Here is a 19,051-nt window from a genome sequence, read left to right as displayed (position 1 = left end):
CCTGTATGTCCCTGGTGCCCCTCGAGCTGCCTCCCCTCCAAGCTTAGAGGGAGAGAGTCCCATAAGTTCGTGTTCGGGCCCTTTAAGGAGCTGCCTGGGGCTCTAGCTGCTTCAGCTTCCCTGAGCCTCAGTTCCCTGTGGTTTTTCCAGCCAGAAGTTATGGGGACTCTCTTCCTGGCACTGGAACCCTGAGCGGGGCACCTGGTGTGGGACGGGGACCCCTCAGTCCTCAGGAAAGACCTTCCCAGCCGAGGTATCCTCCTGATTTTTATCCGCCACACTTGGGTGTGGGACCAGCCTGTTGTGCCGCCGCTGCCCCCGCCCCTCCTACCAGTCTGGATGTGGCTGCTGCTCTAATTCCGTAGTTGTAGGACTTCCATTCTGCTTGATTTCAGGCAGTTTTGAATGATGGTTGTTCTGTAGTTTAGTTGTAACTTTGATGTGGTTGTGGGAGGACATGATACTGTGTTTACCTACACCACCATCTTGACCGGAAGCCCCTTTTTTTAAAGCTTTTTGATTATCTGTATCTTATGCCTGAATAAGACATGTATCTTAGTAGACTCACAGTCCTCTATTCTTCCCTTCTCTCTGTTCCTACCACATTAAGGTTCTCTAACCTTTTGATGTTCAGGGTTATTATAGATATACTTCAATTTTTTTCCCTTTCTCTTCCTTTCCTCTCCTGACTCCCATTGTTTACTTCACAATAGTGAACCTTGAAGTTATTAACTCATCCTTTTTTGCTATATCTTATAGTGTCCCCTATATTTATTTATTTTCCTACTACAATATTTTTTCTCACAATGTTTCACTCTAAAATTCTGAGTCTTTAAGGCTATATAATTTAAGTGACCTTTAGACCAATGGTTTGATTTTTTGTTTGTTTAGCTGTTTTCTAGGTAAACCATTTGAGTGCTTTTATTCCTAATGTCTTTCTTTCATCCGTGCATTTAAATAATATTTTGACTATACATATAAAGTTTTTTTCTTTCAATATTTAAAAAATATTACCCCATTATCATCTTATACCCAGTGTTAGTGATTAGATTTTAAATCTAGCGTTAGGTTAAATCTAGTGTTAGTTTTTTTGTTTGTTTGTTTGTTTGTTTGTTTGTTTGTTTGTTTTGAGTGAATAAGCTACTTTCTATATCTAGGAAATTTTTACTTTGAGGTATTTTTAGATTTCTCTACAAGGTCTACGTATTTTTTTCTAACCTGTTATACCAAACTGGCATATCTTTAATTCTTAGAAATTATTGGTGATTATTTCTCAAGTTTTTTCTCATCTCCATTTTTTCTCCCTCACCTTCTGAAAGTTCTATTATTTAGGAATTTATTCTAATGATCATAGCCCCATATTTGAGGAGTGTTCAGAGCTAATTCTTTTTTTTTTCCCCTGTTAAATACATTTTATTTTTTAGAGCAGTTTTAGATTCACAGCAAAATTGATCAGAAAGTACAGTGAGTTCTCATATACTCCTGCCCCTACACAGACACAGCCTCTCTCACAATCAACATCCCGGACTAGAGTGATACATTTGTTACAATGGATGAACCTACACTGATACATCATTATCACCCAAAGTTCATAGTTTCCATTAAGGTTCACTCTGTGTTGTGCATTCTTTGGGTTTTGACAAATGTGTAACAACATATATTCATGATAATACAGTATTATACAGAATAGTTTCACTGCCCTAAAATTCCTTTGTGTTCATCCTTTTTATCCCTCCTTCCTAACCACTGGCAACCCTTGATCTTTTTACTGTCTCCATAGTTTTGCCTCTTCCAGAATGCCATATAGTTAGAATCATATACTATTTTGGATAACAGTCCTATATCAGATACATATTTTGCAAGTAATTCCTCCCAGTCTATGGGTTGTTTTCTTATTCTCTTAAGCCTCTGTATTTTAAAACTTATATAACATATATTTTCATTTTCTTTTTAAAAAATTTTTTCTTTCTTTATTGATTCTTAGAGAGGAAGGGAGAGGGAGAGATAGAAACATCAATGAGAGAGAACATTTACTGGCCCCCTCCTACATGCCCCCCACTGGGGATTGGACACACAACCTGGACATGTGCCCTGACCGGGAAATCGAACGGGCAGCCTCTTCATGCATGGGTCAAGGCCTAACCAGTGAGCAACACCTGCTGGGCTCTAGTTGGTTCTTCATGACTCATTATTATTTTTCTAGTATCCTACTTTAGTTTTCTGAGGATGTTTGTTATGCTTTTTTAAGAAATATGTTCTGGCTCTGGCTGGTTTGGCTCAGCGGTTAGAGTGTTGGCTGGTGGACCAGAGAGACCTGGGTTCGTTTCCCACTAAGGGCACATATCTTGGTTGCAGTTTGTCCCCAGCCCTGGTTGGGGTCGTGTGGGTGGCAGCCACTTGATGTGCCTCTCACATTGACGTTTCTCTCTCTCTCTCTCTCTCACTCTCTCACTCTCGCTCTCGCTCTCTCTTCCTCCCTCTCTCCCTTCTGCTCTCTCTCAAGATAAATGCAAAACATGTCCTCGGGTGAGGATTTAAAAAAAAAAGAAAAGAAAAGAAATATGTTCTGTGTGGACCATAAATTCTGTTTGCTTTCAGGTAGGTTGTTCTGTTCTTAGAATGTTTTGTTTGTTTGTTTGGTTGGTTGGTTCTGTTTTGTTTTTTTTCTCACCTTTCCCTTACACTCTTGCAGTGTTTATTTTTTCTTTCCTGGAGCCCATATTCACTTGAGAATATCAACTATCTTTATTGATAATAGAGGCAAAATCCCAGATTCAAATTCATGTCCTTCCTGGTGATTTTTAAACTGTATCTATGTGGTGGCAGAAAAGTGGGTTTAGATCTAAAGATGGAGACTTGCCAAATAACTAGTTCTATTTTGGCTATTAGATATACAGATGGAGTTATCAAGTAGGCCTTTTGGATCTCAATAGAGAGTCATGGTTGGTAATATAAATTTGAAAGTGAGCAGCAGTTAGTGGGATTAACACATTTTGGGGGGAATATGAAGAAATGTAATATCCTGGAGGTTGTTTTGATTGCTAAAAGTAGGTTAAGGGAGTTTAAAGAATTGAAGTCATGCTTTGTCTAGGGCTGGCCCTGGCCATAAAAAGGTTTAGAAAGAGCAATGTGTCATCTAGCTTCAGTAAGCTGATCTGCTGATCCTTGTCAGTTTTGGGTCATTGTTTCAGGCTTTTGTGGAATAGTCTACATAGTATAGTAGATTTGGGATAAGGAGTTTCAGGCTTGCTCTTCTACTGATGAACTGTGCTAGTTTGGGCAAGTCAAATTTGCCTCTCCACACTTGAATTTACTCATCAACAAAATGATGAGATTGAACCAAAAGATTTTTTAAAATATATGTTTTTATTGATTTTTAGAGAGAAAGGAAGGGAGAGGGAGAGGGACAGGGAAACAGATGCGAGAAACATCAACTGGCTGCCTTCCACATGCCCCACACTGGGATTGAGCCACAACCCCATAGGTGCCCAGACTGGGAATTGATCCAGCTACCCCCAGTGCATAGAACTATGCTCAACCAACTGAGCCACACCAGCCAGGGCCCAAAAGATTTTCCTGGTTCTTTTCTATTCTTCAATTCTGCGAACCTTTAAAGAGGGTACAGTTATACATAATCTAGACTGACAGTTTGATTTTTAAAATACATTTATTTTCTTGATGATTTTACCAAAAATAGAATAAATCGTTGCTAAGAATACAATTAGTTTTAAGTAATTGCTGGGTTCTCAGAAAAATTACTCTAACTCATAGTACCATTAACAGTTTCAAGTATGCTTATTTTTCTTATAACACCACCAACCACCATTAGGTTTAATTATTTTACTCATATTTGTAAATTTACTGGATATGATGTAGTACCTCGAAGTTTATTTTTAAAAATTATTTGCAAGACTGAAAATTCTTCCAAACATGTTCATATTCAGATTTATTTTTGATCATCTAGTAAGTCCTACAAGTCAAAAAATTGTATCAATCATTATTAATTGGGACAATAACAACTCTCAGTTATTTTCAATTATTAGTTAATTCTCAGAGTCCTTTTCAGGTGCTTATTAACAAATAAATTTGTTACATGTTACAGTTTATGGGGGAAAGTGGAAAAGGATTTTTTAAAAAGTCTTAATAAAGTATCTTTAAATGGGTGGTAAAATTAAGAAATTGAAATGTTAAGCATTCATCAAATGACAGAAATATAAATCTTGTATATCCACTTTTCAAGAAAGGTGATATTTTTATTTTTTGTTAATCCTCACCTGAGGATATTTTTCCATTGATTTTTAGATAGAGTGGAACAGAAGAGGAGAGAGAGAAACATCCATGTAAGAGACGCATCGATTGGTTGCCTCCTGCATGACCCCAACTGGGGCTGGGGATGGAACCTGCAACCCAGGTATGTGCCCTTGACCAGGAATCAAATCTGTGACTCCTTGGTCCACAGGCCCATGCTCCAATCGCTGAGCCAAACCGGCCAGAGTGAAAAGTGATATTTTTAATCAGTTGATCTCATTTTTATTGTATGTCAGTATAGCTGAATTTTAGATTACTCATCTTATGTAAATGTATTTTTAATCACCCTGGTGAATACTATTTCAAGTATCTTGTATATGTAAGACTGTAAAATATAGAAGAAAAAACAGATATTTTGTGTTTGAGAGAAACTTTTGAGAGGATTCTATTGGAGGCAACAATTCATTTTAGAAACCGGCTATCCAATGCCTATAATTCAAAGAGGAAGTAAGAACTTTGTGGTGTGGGAGTGGTATGCATATGGGCAAATAAGTTTAAAAAAAAAAAGATGGTGCAAGAGACAAAATTTAAAACCAGACTTCCCTTTCACTCTAGACTGGTAAGCACCATATATTTGCATTTCATATACAGTGCTAATTTTCAGTACAAGATTGGTAATTGATTTATGTTGTTATTGTTAGCTTATAGTGAATCTGATTTGACAAATAATAGGAATGGTATCACAGTTTCTTTATTATAAAAGAATGTAAATAGCATTAAAAATTCTCCAGATACTGTTACCCCATCCCCATTTAATAATTTCTCATTTTTTCCCATTTCTGCACTGTTTTTTTACTTTTATATCTTTTATACCCTCCCCACAATTTTTTTATTCCTTTTCTTACCATATCTCTTAGCTCAACTTTCTTCCTTTTCTATTTTACTGTTTTCTGTTATTTTGGTCATACATTTTTTTTTCTCTTACCTGTCGATTGCCCTACTCTCTTCAACCAGTTTAACTTCTCCCTCTTGTTAACTTTCTTTGTCCATCAAAGCCCATGTTCACCAATTAATTCAAAGGTCTCCCCAGAGAATTGCTTTTTTTTCCATTCTTGAATTGAAGTATGGTATAGTAGAACTCCCAATCAAATGAGAGTTGAGTTATAAATGGATAGATTTCATCTTAGGCAAGATGTTTAACCTATATGCCTCAGTTTCTTCCATTATAAAGAGCTGAAACTAAATCTCCATATACCTTTGTAGCTCTAAAATCCTATGATTCTGTGGTATCTTAACTTTCCCATTTTTTTCTACTGTGCTGACCTTATTTGTTTAATAAATATTTACACACCTACCGTATGTTTTTAACTGCTATAATTTTTGTGATGGAATAAAAAGAAACAAAAGACAGAGTTCCTGCCTTTCAACTGTTTATAGTCAGTCTGGAGAGACGAGAGGTATCTGTATGTTAACACTCAGTTATTTCCAGTTCATTCTTGTTCAGTCCAGACCAGATCCATATTCTCAAAGGAAAACCAGCTAGCTACTCTAGTTCCAACCTAATTTATCCATAAGGGACAGGGTTGCCCCTGAACACAGTAAAAAAAAACTCCTTTTTATGTTCTTATACATCTAGTAATCCCCATTGTAGTTGTTCTGTAGCATTTTATGTTCACTTGATCCAGTCTAGAATTTAACCATAATAAAAAATTTTATCCCAGAACTAAGGAGATTGATTTTCATTGTGATTTAGTAGATGATCACTCTTTGTCCTTCTTATCTTTTGTATAATCATGTTCAAATATAATGTTCCAGATGGCTGAGTAAATATGACTAACAAGTCGTTCCATACCACATATGCTTATACTTTTTTTCTTAGGTTTGTTTCTGTACCTATTTTGTAAGGGGGTATTGCTTTTGGAGACATCTTTTCCTTTTGTAGGCTGTATGTGTTCTCTAGTTAAAAAATACACACACACACACACATACACACCACCCCACAGGGATTAGGGACAGTGTTGGGGGAGGGGACAGGACTTATAAAATGTCACCATTAAAGATCCTTGTGATGTAACTGTTTTGTATCTCCACTTTGGTGATGAATACATGAAGCTGCTCATGTGATAAAACTGCATAGAACTAAATACGCAAACACACAAATGAATACAAGAAAAATTGGCGAAATCAAAATAAGATAGGTAAATTGCATCAATATAGTATCCCACTGTGATATAGTGCTACAGTTTTGTGAGATGGATAAAAGGTATACCAGATCTCTGTTATTCTTTTCAATGGAATGTGAATCTACAATTATCTTTAAAAAAAAAAAAAGGTTTAATTAAAAATAATAGCTATTTAAAGGGAGTCTTTCTGAAAGGTAATTAAACATATTTAGCTACAGGAAGTACATTGACATATATATATATATAAAATGCAGTATTATTCGGCTAACAAAAAAGAATGAAATCTTGCCATTTGCAACAACAGTGGACGGATCTTGAGGACAGTATGCTAAGTGAATAAGTCCAACAGAGAAAGACGAAAACTGTATGATTTCAGTTATGTGGAATGCAAAAAAAAAAAAAGCTTATAGATGCAGAAAACAGATTGGTGTTTGCCAGAAGTAAGGGCTGAAGTGTGGGGGAAAATGAGTGAAGGGAATGAGTCAGAGGTACAGACTTCCAGTTATGAAATAAATAAGTCATGAGGACTATAGTTGATAATAATGTATTGCATAAATGAACGTTGCTAAGAGAATAGATCTTAAAAGTTCTCATCACAAGAAACATTTTTTAAAAAAATTTGTAACTATAGTGATAAATGTTAACTATACTTATTGTGGTGATCATTTATACTCCTGAAACTAATATATGTTTAAAAAGCAATTTAAAGGAGTCTGTGGTGAAAGATAATTTAACATATGTAGCTCTAGGAAGTACATTGATATATTATTGTCCATTTACATCAAAGGATGGCCCTGGCTGGTTTGGCTCGGCAGTTAGAGCATCGGCCCCATGGACCAGAAAGTCCCGGGTTTGGTGTCCGCTAAGGGCACGTACCTCAGTTGCAGTTTGTCCCTGGCCCCAGTTGGAGTCGTGTGGGTGGCAACCACTTGATGTGTCTCTCTCACATCTATGTTTCTCTCTCCCTCTTTCCTCCCTCCCTCCCACTCTATCTGAAGATAAATGCAAAATGTCCTTGGGTGAGGATTAAAAAATAAAATAAAAAATAAAAAATCATACATCAAAGTATGATCTATTAAATTGGTTTAACCAGTTTTTTGTTTTTTGTTTTTCCATCATCCTCACCCGAGGACATTTTTCCATTTTTTGTTCAGGTAGAGTGGGAGGGAGAGAGAGGAACAGAGAGAGAGAGAAACATCGACGTGAAAGGGACACATCGAGTGGTCGCCACCCGCACAACCAACCAGGGCTGGGGACAAACCGCAACCGAGGCACATGCCCTTAGCGGGAACCAAACCCTGGTCTCTCCGGACCGCAGGCCCCAGGCCGATGCTCCAACCGCTGAGCCAAACCAGCCAGGGCAGTTTTACCAGTTTTTTTATTCCAAGTTTTTTTTAGGCATGTGTGGAAAGGAGAACAATAGTTGTGATGTGTTGTCTTAATTAGCAGAACTTTGCAAACACTTAAATGATGCCAGTTTTGTATGTCTTATTTTCTGTGTAATAGAAAATCTGTTTCTTCTAATAATGGGTCCTTTTTTATACAATTCATGGAATCAAAGTAGAGGTTTTGGAAGCTTAGGCTGTCAGAGATGAAATATTCGATATTGTAAGTGCCACTGTAAATTAATTTAAAATTATAAACATTGAAGAAAATATTATTTGTTTTTTTGAGTAATAAAGATTAAATTTAGTGGATCATAGAGTTACAGTCAAAAAATGTTCTTACTCTATTAAGAAACTCCAGTAGCGCCCTGGCCAGTTTGGCTCAGCGGTTAGAGCGTCGGCCCACAGACTGGAGAGTCCCGGGTTTGGTTCCTGCTAAGAGCACGTACCTCTGTTGCAGTTTGTCCTCGGACCAGTTGGGGTCGTGTGGGTGGCAACCACTCAATGTGTCTCTCTTGCATCGATGTTTCTCTCTCTCTCTTCCTCCGTCTCTCCCTTCCGCTCTATCTGAACATAAATGCAAAAATGTCCTCGGATGAGGATTAAAAAAAAAAAACTCCAGTAGCAGAAAATGTATTTGGAATTTATTATAGTATATTCATAATTCATAACTGCATCTAAATAAGCCTGATAGTCTACCAATAAACCAGGAGCTGTAATTTTAAAACCTTAGAAGTATTTTTATATACATAGATTATTTCAACTGGAAAATTTTTGTGATAATATCATGTTGAATTTAAGAAATGTTTCAGCAGGTTACTAAAGTATATACCACTCCATATTTCCTGACTGAAATTTTTCAGTAAGTCTGAGATAGAGTGGTGTCCTAATTTTATTTTTATTTATTTATTTGTTTGATTGTTTGTTTATTTATTTATTTTTATCCTCACCCGAGGACATTTTTGCATTTATCTTCAGATAAAGCAGGAGGGAGAGAGGGAGGAAGAGAGAAAGAGAAACATCGATGTGAGAGAGACACATCGACTGGTTGCCACCCACACAACCCTAACCGGGGTCAGGGACAAACTGCAACCCAGGTACGTGCCCTTAGTGGGAACCGAACCTGGGACTCTTTGGTCCGCGGGCTGACGCCCTAACCGCTGAGCCAAACCGGCCAGGGCTCTAGTTTTAAAACATATCCATTCTGACAAGTTTTAGCAGTACAAAATGTAACAAGATTGTATTTAACCTTATTTCTCATTCGTTCTTTTCACCCTCCATTCCACTCCAAGACACTTTATCAAATCTTGACTCGAATAATTTTGTTCCTTTCAACCCTTCTCTCCTACTTTTCACAGACAAACACATATCAAGGACCAACCAGGTTAGGTAATTCTGGTATCTGTTGCTGCTGCTTTTTCCTTGTCATTAGCAGATAGTCTGTATTGGTTAAAGCTGTGGTTTTGTCGTCTTGATGTGCTTGTGATTACTGCCTTTCATCTTGTTTTCTTGCAAAAACTTTGACACTTATTAAAATTCCTGCCTGTGTATGTCTTCAACATTATACAGTTAACCCACAGTGATTTGGTACAATATAGTTGGACTGGTTACACTCCAAGATTTTGTCAGTGGCATCATCTTTCCATTTGGTATTTAAAATTATAACACCCAGTGGTGTGGCTCACATGGTTGAGCATCATCCCATGCACCAGGCGGTCACTGGTTCAGCACATGCCCAGGTTGTGGTATTGATCCCCAGGAGGCAGGCAATCAATGTTTCTCTCTCATCCATGTTTCTATTTATCTCTCCTTCTCTCTTCCTCTCTCTCTGAAATCAATAAAAATATATTAAAAATAAATGAAATTACTCATAAATACAACTTACTAAATTACTTAACTTTAAGAAAATAGCCCTGGCCGGTTTGGCTCAGCAGTTAGAGCGTCGGCCTGCGGTACAGAGAGACCCGGGTTCGGTTCCCGCTAAGGGCATGTACCTCGGTTGCAGTTTGTCCCTGGCCCTGGTTGGTCGTGAGGGTGGCAGCCACTCGATGTGTCCCTTCACATCGATGTTTCTCTCTCTGTCTCTTCCTCTCTCTCCCTCCCGCTCTATCTGAACAAAAAATGGAAAAATGTCCTCGGGTGAGGATTAAAAAAAAAAAAAAAAAGAAAATATGATAATGGCACATTGAATCCCATAACATAGCATTGCTTATTATCTTAGATAGAAGATAATGTCCTTCATGAGATCTCAACCATATTAAGGTTTTGATATACAGTGATACCTCGGTTCTCGAACGCCTCGGTTTTCGACCAAATCAGGATTCGAGAAACTTTTGTCTCGGAATCCGAACAAATATTTGGAACTCGAACTTCCGAGTTGAGCCGAATGGCGTTCATTCGGCCCAGCGCGCCTTGCTGGCGTCATCAGTGTGAGTGCAGAGAGAGAGTCACGCTTTGTGGAGTCCGCTTTCCTATTGGGTTTCATTGCTTCGGTTCTCGAACAATTCGGTTCTCGACCGTCCTCCTGGAACGAATTATGTTCGAGAACCGAGGTATCACTGTATCTGATTCAACTTCAGTATAATATTTAAAGAATTTATAATTAAGAGGAAATATTTTTGGGTAATGAATGACTTGTTTAAAACTTCTTATGTATGTGGAAGTTACTTGAGTTTATATTTAAATTATCTTAAATGTGTATATTTTTCCTGTAGGAATGAGATAGTACATATAATGCCCCAGAAATGGTATGTTTTTCTTTCTCACACTCATTGCTTCTGTATATTTACTCATTTGTATCATTTTTTTTTTTATCCTCACCTGAGGACATTTTTTCATTTTTTGTTCAGATAGAGTGGGAGGCAGAGAGGGGAAGAGAGAGAGAGAGAGAGAAACATCGATGTGAAAGGGACACATCGAGTGGTTGCTACCCACACAACCTAACCAAGGACAAACTGCAACCGAGGTACGTGCCCTTAGCGGGAACTGAACCCAGGTCTCTCTGGACCATAGACCGATGATCTAACCGCTGAGCCAAATGGCCAGGGCCATTTGTATCATTTTTTATTTTCTATTTTTCTCCCCATTATCTGCTGTGTATGTGTGTGTGTCTATTCTTTGTTTTTATCCTCACCCGAGGACATTTTTTTGCATTTTTATCTTCAGATAGAGTGGGAAGGAAAGAGGGAGGAAGAGAGAGAGAAACATCGATGTGAGAGAGACACATCGAGTGCATCAAGTGGCTGCCACCTACACAACCCCAACCGGGGCCAGGGACAAACTACAACTGAGGTATGTGCCCTTAGCCTGAACCGAACCCGGGACTCTCCAGTCCACAGGCTGATGCTCTAACCCCTGAGCCAAACCAGCCAGGGCTGTGTGTCTATTCTTGACTGAAATGTGTTTTTGGAAGGGCTGCTGTTTGAAAATTACTTATTGGCTCTTAATCATATGAAAACTATATACGTAAGAGTTTTGTTTGAAAATTATCATTGTTAACCCAACTTTAAGATGTATTGGCTCTTAATTATATGAAAACTATATTTGTAAGAGTTTTGTTTGAAAATTATCATTGTTAACAGAACTTTAAGATGTCGTAGGGGGAAATATTTGGGATTGATTTAAGCTCAATTATTGTTCTTTTTAATACAGTATTTCTCAGACTCTGAGGCTTGCAGAATTCACAAATTGAGATCTGGCATCATTTTCAGAGAAAGACCTTCAGTAATGTGTAAGTAGCTTTTGTTTTTCATTTTGATTTATTTTATTGGCTATTTTCTGTATTAAACACTGAAAGTTTAATTTACCAAATTTCTTAACCAGAATTTGGCATATGTTTGCCACATAATGATTCTGAGTAACAAGTGACACAAAATAACTTTTTGGAAGATGTCTTAAGATGTGCTCTTGATCAGTATTTTTTTTTTTTTAATTTTCTTTATTGATTTTAGAGAGAAGGGAAGGGACAAGAAGAGAGAGATAGAAACATCGATGAGAGAGAACATCAATTGGCTGCCTCCTGCATGTCCCTACTGGGGATTTAGCCCACAACCTGGGCATGTGCCCAGAACAGGAATTGAACTGGCGACCTCTTGGTGCATGGGTCAGCGCTCAACCACGAGCCACACCAACCAGGTTCTTGATCAGTATTAATGACCATTTATTAGAAGTAGCATCCTCAAATGTAAAGAACACTGGATTAAGGGACTTGAGTTCTTGCACAGGCTGCCACTTACTAGCTAGGTATCCTTAAGTAAGCCACCTTTTGTGGCTATGAAATTAGAGTTTAAACTATGACTAATAATAATATGCCTTCCCCTCTAAATGTCTGTTATTCCTATTTTAATTTTTTTTTAATAAATCAGGGGTTGCCAATCTTTCATAAGGGTGCTGTCAAATTACAGTTATGTTTTGATTTTTTGTTGTTGGTTTTTGCTTGGGAATTAATATGGAGAGAGGGGAGGTGCTTCCAAAGTAGACTAGGAGACAAGTAAGCTTCCCTTGCTCAAAAAGTTTGCTCCATATAGTCCATCAATTTGGGTTAATAAAATTTTTAAAAAGTCAGGTTTGCCTTGCATGGGTTTAACCTTTTGAAAAGAAAGTTAACTCTTAAATATAATATACAAGTTAGATTTCTTTCCTTTCAAAATTTCCAGAGAATGCTGATGGTGAAGGAGTGCTAGTTTTCAAGGAGATGGGGGAAATTGACAATAAAATAAGGATTACTATGTTTGTTCTTACAGGGCTTTCGGGAGAAAATGGTAGAGAAACTATGGGCACAGTGAAGGCACATACTTGGAGTCTGGAAGGGGGATAGGAGAAAAAATAATTAGAGGTGGAATAAAAGTATAGAAAGAGATATGGAAAAGTAGAGCTAAATAAAATGCTTTGAAGACAGAGGCTATTGCTTTCATTAGTATTGTCACTGGCTCCGAGAACAGTGTTAGATTTAGCAAGTATGTATGAAAAGTTTATTGAATAAGTGAATTGCCTTTTGAATAAATTTTTAAAAATATGTTCTTACTGATTTTTTAAAAATTTTTTTAGAGAGGAAGGGAGAGAGAGAGAGAAACATTGATATGAGAGCAAAGCATCGATTGGCTGCCTCCTGCATGCTCCCTACTGGGGATCAAGTCCAAAACCCAAGCATGTGCCCTGACTGGGAATTGAACCAGGACCTTTCAGACCATGGGACAGCACTCAATCCACTGAGCCACACCAGCAGGGCTTAAATTTCTAATTTTGCCTAAGGTCCTGATGGTTTTGGTTTTTGGTTACTTGACTCAGATTGTCTAGTTTATCTGTGTCTATCCTACATTTAACAACAACTACAGTATTTAAGGTAATTGAAGTATAGAACATTGCTTCTGAGTTATAGAAAAAAGACATTATGTTAGTATAATATGCTTGAGAAAGATTATAAAGTGAATTGTTCATTAATTTTTAAGCACCTGTCTATCATACTTTGGGACTAGCTGGAATGGAAAAATGGGATACTGGTTTTAGTGTATGCTATTTCTATTTGATGGAATATTATGTAGTCAGTATAATTATAAATATTATATCAGTTTAGAAAAATGCTTATTAAATGAATAGAATATATAAATATTTGTATTTTATATTATAAATGTGAATGAGGATAAGAAAGATGTTTTCTGTTCTCAAGGGGAACATTGTCAAATATAAACCATATTTATTAGTGTGTAGGGGATGATTGAATTTTTTCTGCTCTTTTGTATAATTTATAAAGTTTAAATGAAAATCCACATAAGTTTAAATTTTTTGAAAAATATGATGAACATATATTAACAAGAAAGAGGGAATACTGAGTATATTGCCAAAGAGGAAAAGAGCAAAACTACCTTTGAAGGATAGTAGATAGATTGATTACCTTGGTTGGAAGAAACACGAGAGATGAAGTTTTAAAAGTTGAGATTGGGGGTTCTCTAGTTTAATTTTGATACTGGAAGAAAAGGTGAGCTGAAGTAGATTCTTACCTGTGGAATTATCTTTTAAAAAAAGAAAATTTCTTCTAGCGTAAGTGAACTAGAGTGAGGAGCAGTTGAATTGGTCCATCGAGTTATAGACAGACCATTTTTATATGGTCTTGAATTTGTGACTGTTTATCAGGTCTCTCTCAAAAACTTTTGCTCATTTTACCACTTCAGTAATAGTTTGGTAAAACTTTTATGTCCAGATTTTATGTTTTTTTATCTATCTTTAAAATTTTACCTTTGATGTCTACTCTTGCCTTTTTTTTGTCCTTAGGATTAGCCTAAGTAGCAGATGCTTAACTATTCTGATTTAATGGAACTATATAAAAAATAAAAAAGAATCTGAATTGATTGGGCAGAGACTGAAAGGGAGGAAAAACAAGTTTCCATTAGTTGCTGAATGGGTAAGAGCTTTCTTGTAATGATTTCTTTCTCTTTTTTTAATTATGTGATTCTTTTTATTTTTAATTTTTTTTTCTTTATTGGTATTAAAGAGAGAGAGGAAGGGAGAGGGAGAGAGACATAGAAACATTAAGAAAGAACATCAGTTAGCCACCTCCTGTGCGCCCCCAACTGGGGATCAAGCCCACAACCTACCTGGACATATGCCCTGAGGAGGAATCAGACCTGTGCCTTCTTGGTACATGAGTCAGTGCTCAACCACTGAGCCACACCAGCCAGGCTTCTTATGATTTCTTAGTTTAGTTCTCATGAACCTTTAAGGAATAGAGAGCACATCCTTCTTTGCTATTCCCGAAGAAAATAGATTTAATTTTAAATGAAAAACTAACTAAGCAGATATATGAAATTTTAAGAAGATGCCTATAAACATTTTTATGAGCTAATTCCTTATCTATATCATGTTGAACAAAGAATTAAAAACAATAATTGGTTAATAATGTAGTGTTATGTATTATTACTTCAGCTTGAGTAGTTGTTTCAAGGTTTTATATTACTGTGAATACTTAGAGAACTGTTGGATCAAATGTTTGTGTTGTGTGGCCCCCAGTTTCCAAAATGAACTTAAAGAAATTTACCTCCAAAAAAAAAAAAAAAATAGAAAGAAAGGAAATTAATCTTCTAATTGTCTAACAGTTTTTGCTCTCATGTACTAACTAAAAGTCCAACCAAGTTTTGTATGTGACTAGGAATACTTTTTTCAAATGCTCTTTCCAAGTAATTTCTGGTCACTTTTGCCAACACAGGCATTTTGTCTTTTGTTTTAATTCCTCACCTGAGGATATTTTTCTATTTATTATCAGATGGGGGGAGGGGCAGAGACAGAGAAAAACATTGATGTGATAGAGCCACATCGACTGGTTGCTTCCCACATGACCCAACCAGGGCCAGAGACAAACTGCGACCGAGGTATGTGCCCTTGACTGGAATGGAACCTGCAACTCATTGGTCCGTGGGCCGACACTCTAACCGCTGAGCCAAACCAGCCAGGGCCAGGCATTTTGTCTTAATATCTATTTAGTAGTTTCCATAAAGAGCATACATTTTACACACCAATGGAAGTCTCTTGGTTTAATAAAATTGTTAGGAAATAATATTAATTATTCATTTCTATATTAAATATTTTTAGAATTTTTTTTGCCTTGTAATTTTAAACAATGTCTTTCCCCTGTCTTCTAAATCTCAAATTTACTCTAAAAACAGTTGATTTAGTAGAGGTACATTTTCAGTATTACCAGCTTCCTGAATGAATAAAAAACATTTAGATCTTTTAAGAAGTCACCTGGAAATTCACCAGTAATATTCTTGGCATTATATACTTTGTCAACTATGCCTTAAAACATTTTGTCAACCTTTCTAACCACTCTCCGCTCCCAAATGAATAAATGGAAAATAATAATAACAACAACAAAGCAAGAGAGCTGGAGTGATATATAATTTATTTTCTGTTAATATAAGAGGATTTTATCACCACTTTAAAATTAATTGTTCTTACATGTCTTGGATAAGAACAATAACTTGTTTCTTTTTAGTAGTTATTTACTGTATTCAATTATAAATGAGAATAAGTTACTAAAATTTGTAAACCAGGAAGATCTAACAAAAATTTTTAATACAAATATTTCCCAAATATCTGCTTATTAGTATAATAGGTATTTTAACAGCTAAAATAATAGCTTTCAAAAGACATTATTAAACATGTCTATGCATTTTCATGATAGTACTACAGTAAACCCTCAATTTTGTGAACCTCAAATTAATGGATTTAAGATTTAATGGACAAAATTTCTGGTCCACATGTCATATGTGAAAATTAACGACGTTAATTTTAAAATGCTTTTGACCAAGATTTGCTTACAATTAAATTAACATGGGGGTTTTTTTGTTATTTTTAACAAATGTTAGTGAATAGGTCATTATGTTGGAAAAAGCACTGTAGTAATTTCGCCAACATATAAATAAATACTACATGTCTACAACTTTACATATTTAAATTCAAGAGTCATCATAAACAATGTTCAGGGAATGATTAGCACACAATTGTGAGGTAATTGGTTCTGTTGTCTTGTGTTGTGACTTTCTGCAGCAGTTTTCACAAGTGCTGGCCATTGTTCCCAAGTGCACTAAACCACACTCCAGCTGTGTGCATTTGTTTACTCTCGGCGCCTGGCGAATGCACACATTTACTAGGCCTATTCAGTATAAATTTAAAATTACAGTAATGCATACTTTTATGTGAAATTAAACTTTTCATACATACTTAATTTTAATTATACAAATGTGTCTCCATAAATAAAAACAGGTACACTAATTTTTTTTTTATCCTCACCCGAGGACATTTTTTCATTTTTGTTCAGATAGAGTGGGAGGGAGGGAGAGAGAGAGAGAGAGAGAGAGAGAGAGAAACATCAATGTGAAAGAGATACATTGAGTGGCCGCCACCCTCACAACCAACCAGGGCCGGGGACAAAGAGAGAGAGAGAGAGAGAGAAATATCAATGTGAAAGAGATACATTGAGTGGCCGCCACCCTCACAACCAACCAGGGCCAGAGACAAACCGCAACCAAGGTACATACATGCCTCTAGTGGGAACCAAACCCAGGTCTCTGGACCGCAGGCCAATGCTCTAACTGCTGAGCAAACCAGCCAGGGCTTTTACTATTTTAACATACACATTCAGAAAACCTATTTTACTATATAATGGTCTTCTGGTTTTAACGGACATCCCCTCACCTGAATTAGTCTGTTATATCAAGGTGTTAGTGTATTTCCATTTTTTTTTTCCCTTTTTCTGCATAGCAAGATATAAGACTATTATATGCAATAGTTACTATATCCTTTAGTGTAAATAACTTGATGATAGAGTCTAGGAAAAAGGAAAATATTTTAATCTCTTTGTTATGAAGAGAGAAAGGTGCTCTAACAAGATAATTTTTAAGAATAATATTAATCAGCCCTGGCCTGTTTGGCTCAGTGGTTATAGCGTCAGCCAGCGGACCAATGAGTCGTGGGTTTGATTCTAGTCAAGGGCACATACCTCAGTTGTGGTTCGTCCCTGGCCCTGATTGGGGTCGTGCGGGAGGTAACCAGTCGATGTTTCCCTCTCACGTCGATGTTTCTCTGTCCCTCTCCTTCCCTCCTACTTTGTCTAACAAAAATGGGAAAATATCCTCAGGTGAGGATTAAAAAAAAAAAAGAATAGTATTTATCAGAAGGTTATAATTTAAAATTTATGGACAGATAATATCATATTATAGAGGCTGGTTATGTAACTTTTGACCTAGCAATTCAACTTTAATAAATTTACCTGAAGAAATAAGAGTTGTAGCCAGAGGTTTATATTCAAGGTTATTTATCATAGCATTTAAAAAATAGTAGCAAAGTAAGTAGAAGTAAAAATGATCAACAATAAGGAAATCAATCAATAACGTTATGTTCATAAAATAAAATACTATGCAGCCATTAAAAATTACTTCAGCCCTGGCTGGTTTGGCTCCATGGTTAAAGTTGTAAAGTGGTTTGGTTCCTGCTAGGGGCGCGTACCTCAGTTGCGGTTTGTCCCCTGCCCTGGTTGGTCGTGACCCAGGACCGAAGAGACTTAGGTTTGATTCTCTGCCCTGAAGGCAACCAATTAACGTGTCTATGTCACAATGATGTTTTTCTCTCTTTCTCCCGTCCCCCTTAATACTCTATCTAAAAATCAATGGAAAAATATCCTCAGGTGACGATTTTTTTTAATAAGCAAGAGAGTATTTTTTTTTCTTTATTGATTTTAGAGAGAGAGGAAGGAAGAGAGAGAGAGAGAGAGAGAGAGAGAGAGAGAGAGAGAGAAACATCGATGAGAGAGAACATCGATTGGCCGCCTCCTGCATGTGCCCTGACTAGGAATCGAACTGGCAACCTCTTGATGCATGGGTTGATGCTCAACCACTGAGCCACACTGGCCAGGATCAGGTGAGGATTTTTAAAAAATAATTATTTCAAAGACTAATGAAATGAAGAAAAAAGTTAAATGCAAAAGTACTTTAGTTTTACTTTCTGAGAATGAATACATGGTTAACTGGGTAACACTGGTTGTTTTTTGATGATCACCTGTTATATGCAGTCAGCTGAGAGTGACTTTTCAAAGTTTAACAGAATCTTCTTAGAAGAATAGATTTTTCCTTTCTGTTTACTGTCAGTCTTGAAGGCATTCCTGAAAAGTATAAGCCCATTGTCTTGTGCAAAAATCTTATGTGTAAGGGAATGCTATATAGGAGCCATATGTATCTAAATAAAACAAGGCAGAATGTTTGATTCTTCTTTAGTCTTGTTTCCTAAATGAGTAGGGGTACAGATTCCAAGAAGTGTGGCATAAATTCTGATAACTCATGACATTAGAAATATAGAAAATTAAATGAGTTTGGGGATTATGACAAATATGGTGATATTTATATGATAATCAAGTATACTACATAAGAATTTCTTTGCCCTCAAGTATTTTATAGTCTATACAAGAAGGTTGTTTACTTTAAACTAGCATTTTCTAAAGCATGTTATTAGGACTTTTTCTAGTTCATAAGTGGGAAAATAGGGTTCATTGTTTAAATAGACAGGGCATCCTGGGTTAAACAAAGTTAATCAAGTACCTTTATCAAACAGCTGCTGAGGCTTTAATATTTTAACATAAGTATACAAAAGAGGCATATAGTATATATACCTAATTTGTCCACAGAATCCTTTCTTTGCAGTTATTGGAACTAAGTCTAACATGAGACGTATATTGGGACATATTTGTTGTAA

The 19,051-nt window shown here is 36.5% G+C and overlaps 1 protein-coding gene across 14 annotated transcripts in view; it reads left to right on the top strand.

Moving 5' to 3' along the window:
• DENND4A (DENN domain containing 4A) overlaps positions 1–19,051 on the top strand; it is a 136,998-nt gene that overhangs the window by 34,630 nt on the left and 83,317 nt on the right. For 9 of the 14 annotated variants that reach the window (XM_036258656.1, XM_036258666.1, XM_036258641.1 and 6 more), the window contains exons 1-3: positions 9,171–9,200; positions 11,468–11,546; positions 14,084–14,213. The gene's annotated coding sequence lies outside the window, so the exon portion shown is untranslated. Of the gene's footprint in view, positions 1–9,170; positions 9,201–11,467; positions 11,547–14,083; positions 14,214–19,051 lie in introns of those variants that run through there. The other 5 variants (XM_036258632.1, XM_036258587.1, XM_036258651.1 and 2 more) reach the window with 2 other exon arrangements.

Source organism: Molossus molossus, unplaced genomic scaffold, assembly GCF_014108415.1.
Source record: "Molossus molossus isolate mMolMol1 unplaced genomic scaffold, mMolMol1.p scaffold_m16_p_1, whole genome shotgun sequence".
In the NCBI taxonomy this organism is placed as follows: Eukaryota; Metazoa; Chordata; class Mammalia; order Chiroptera; family Molossidae; genus Molossus; species Molossus molossus.
This window is presented reverse-complemented; position numbering and strand designations above follow the sequence as displayed.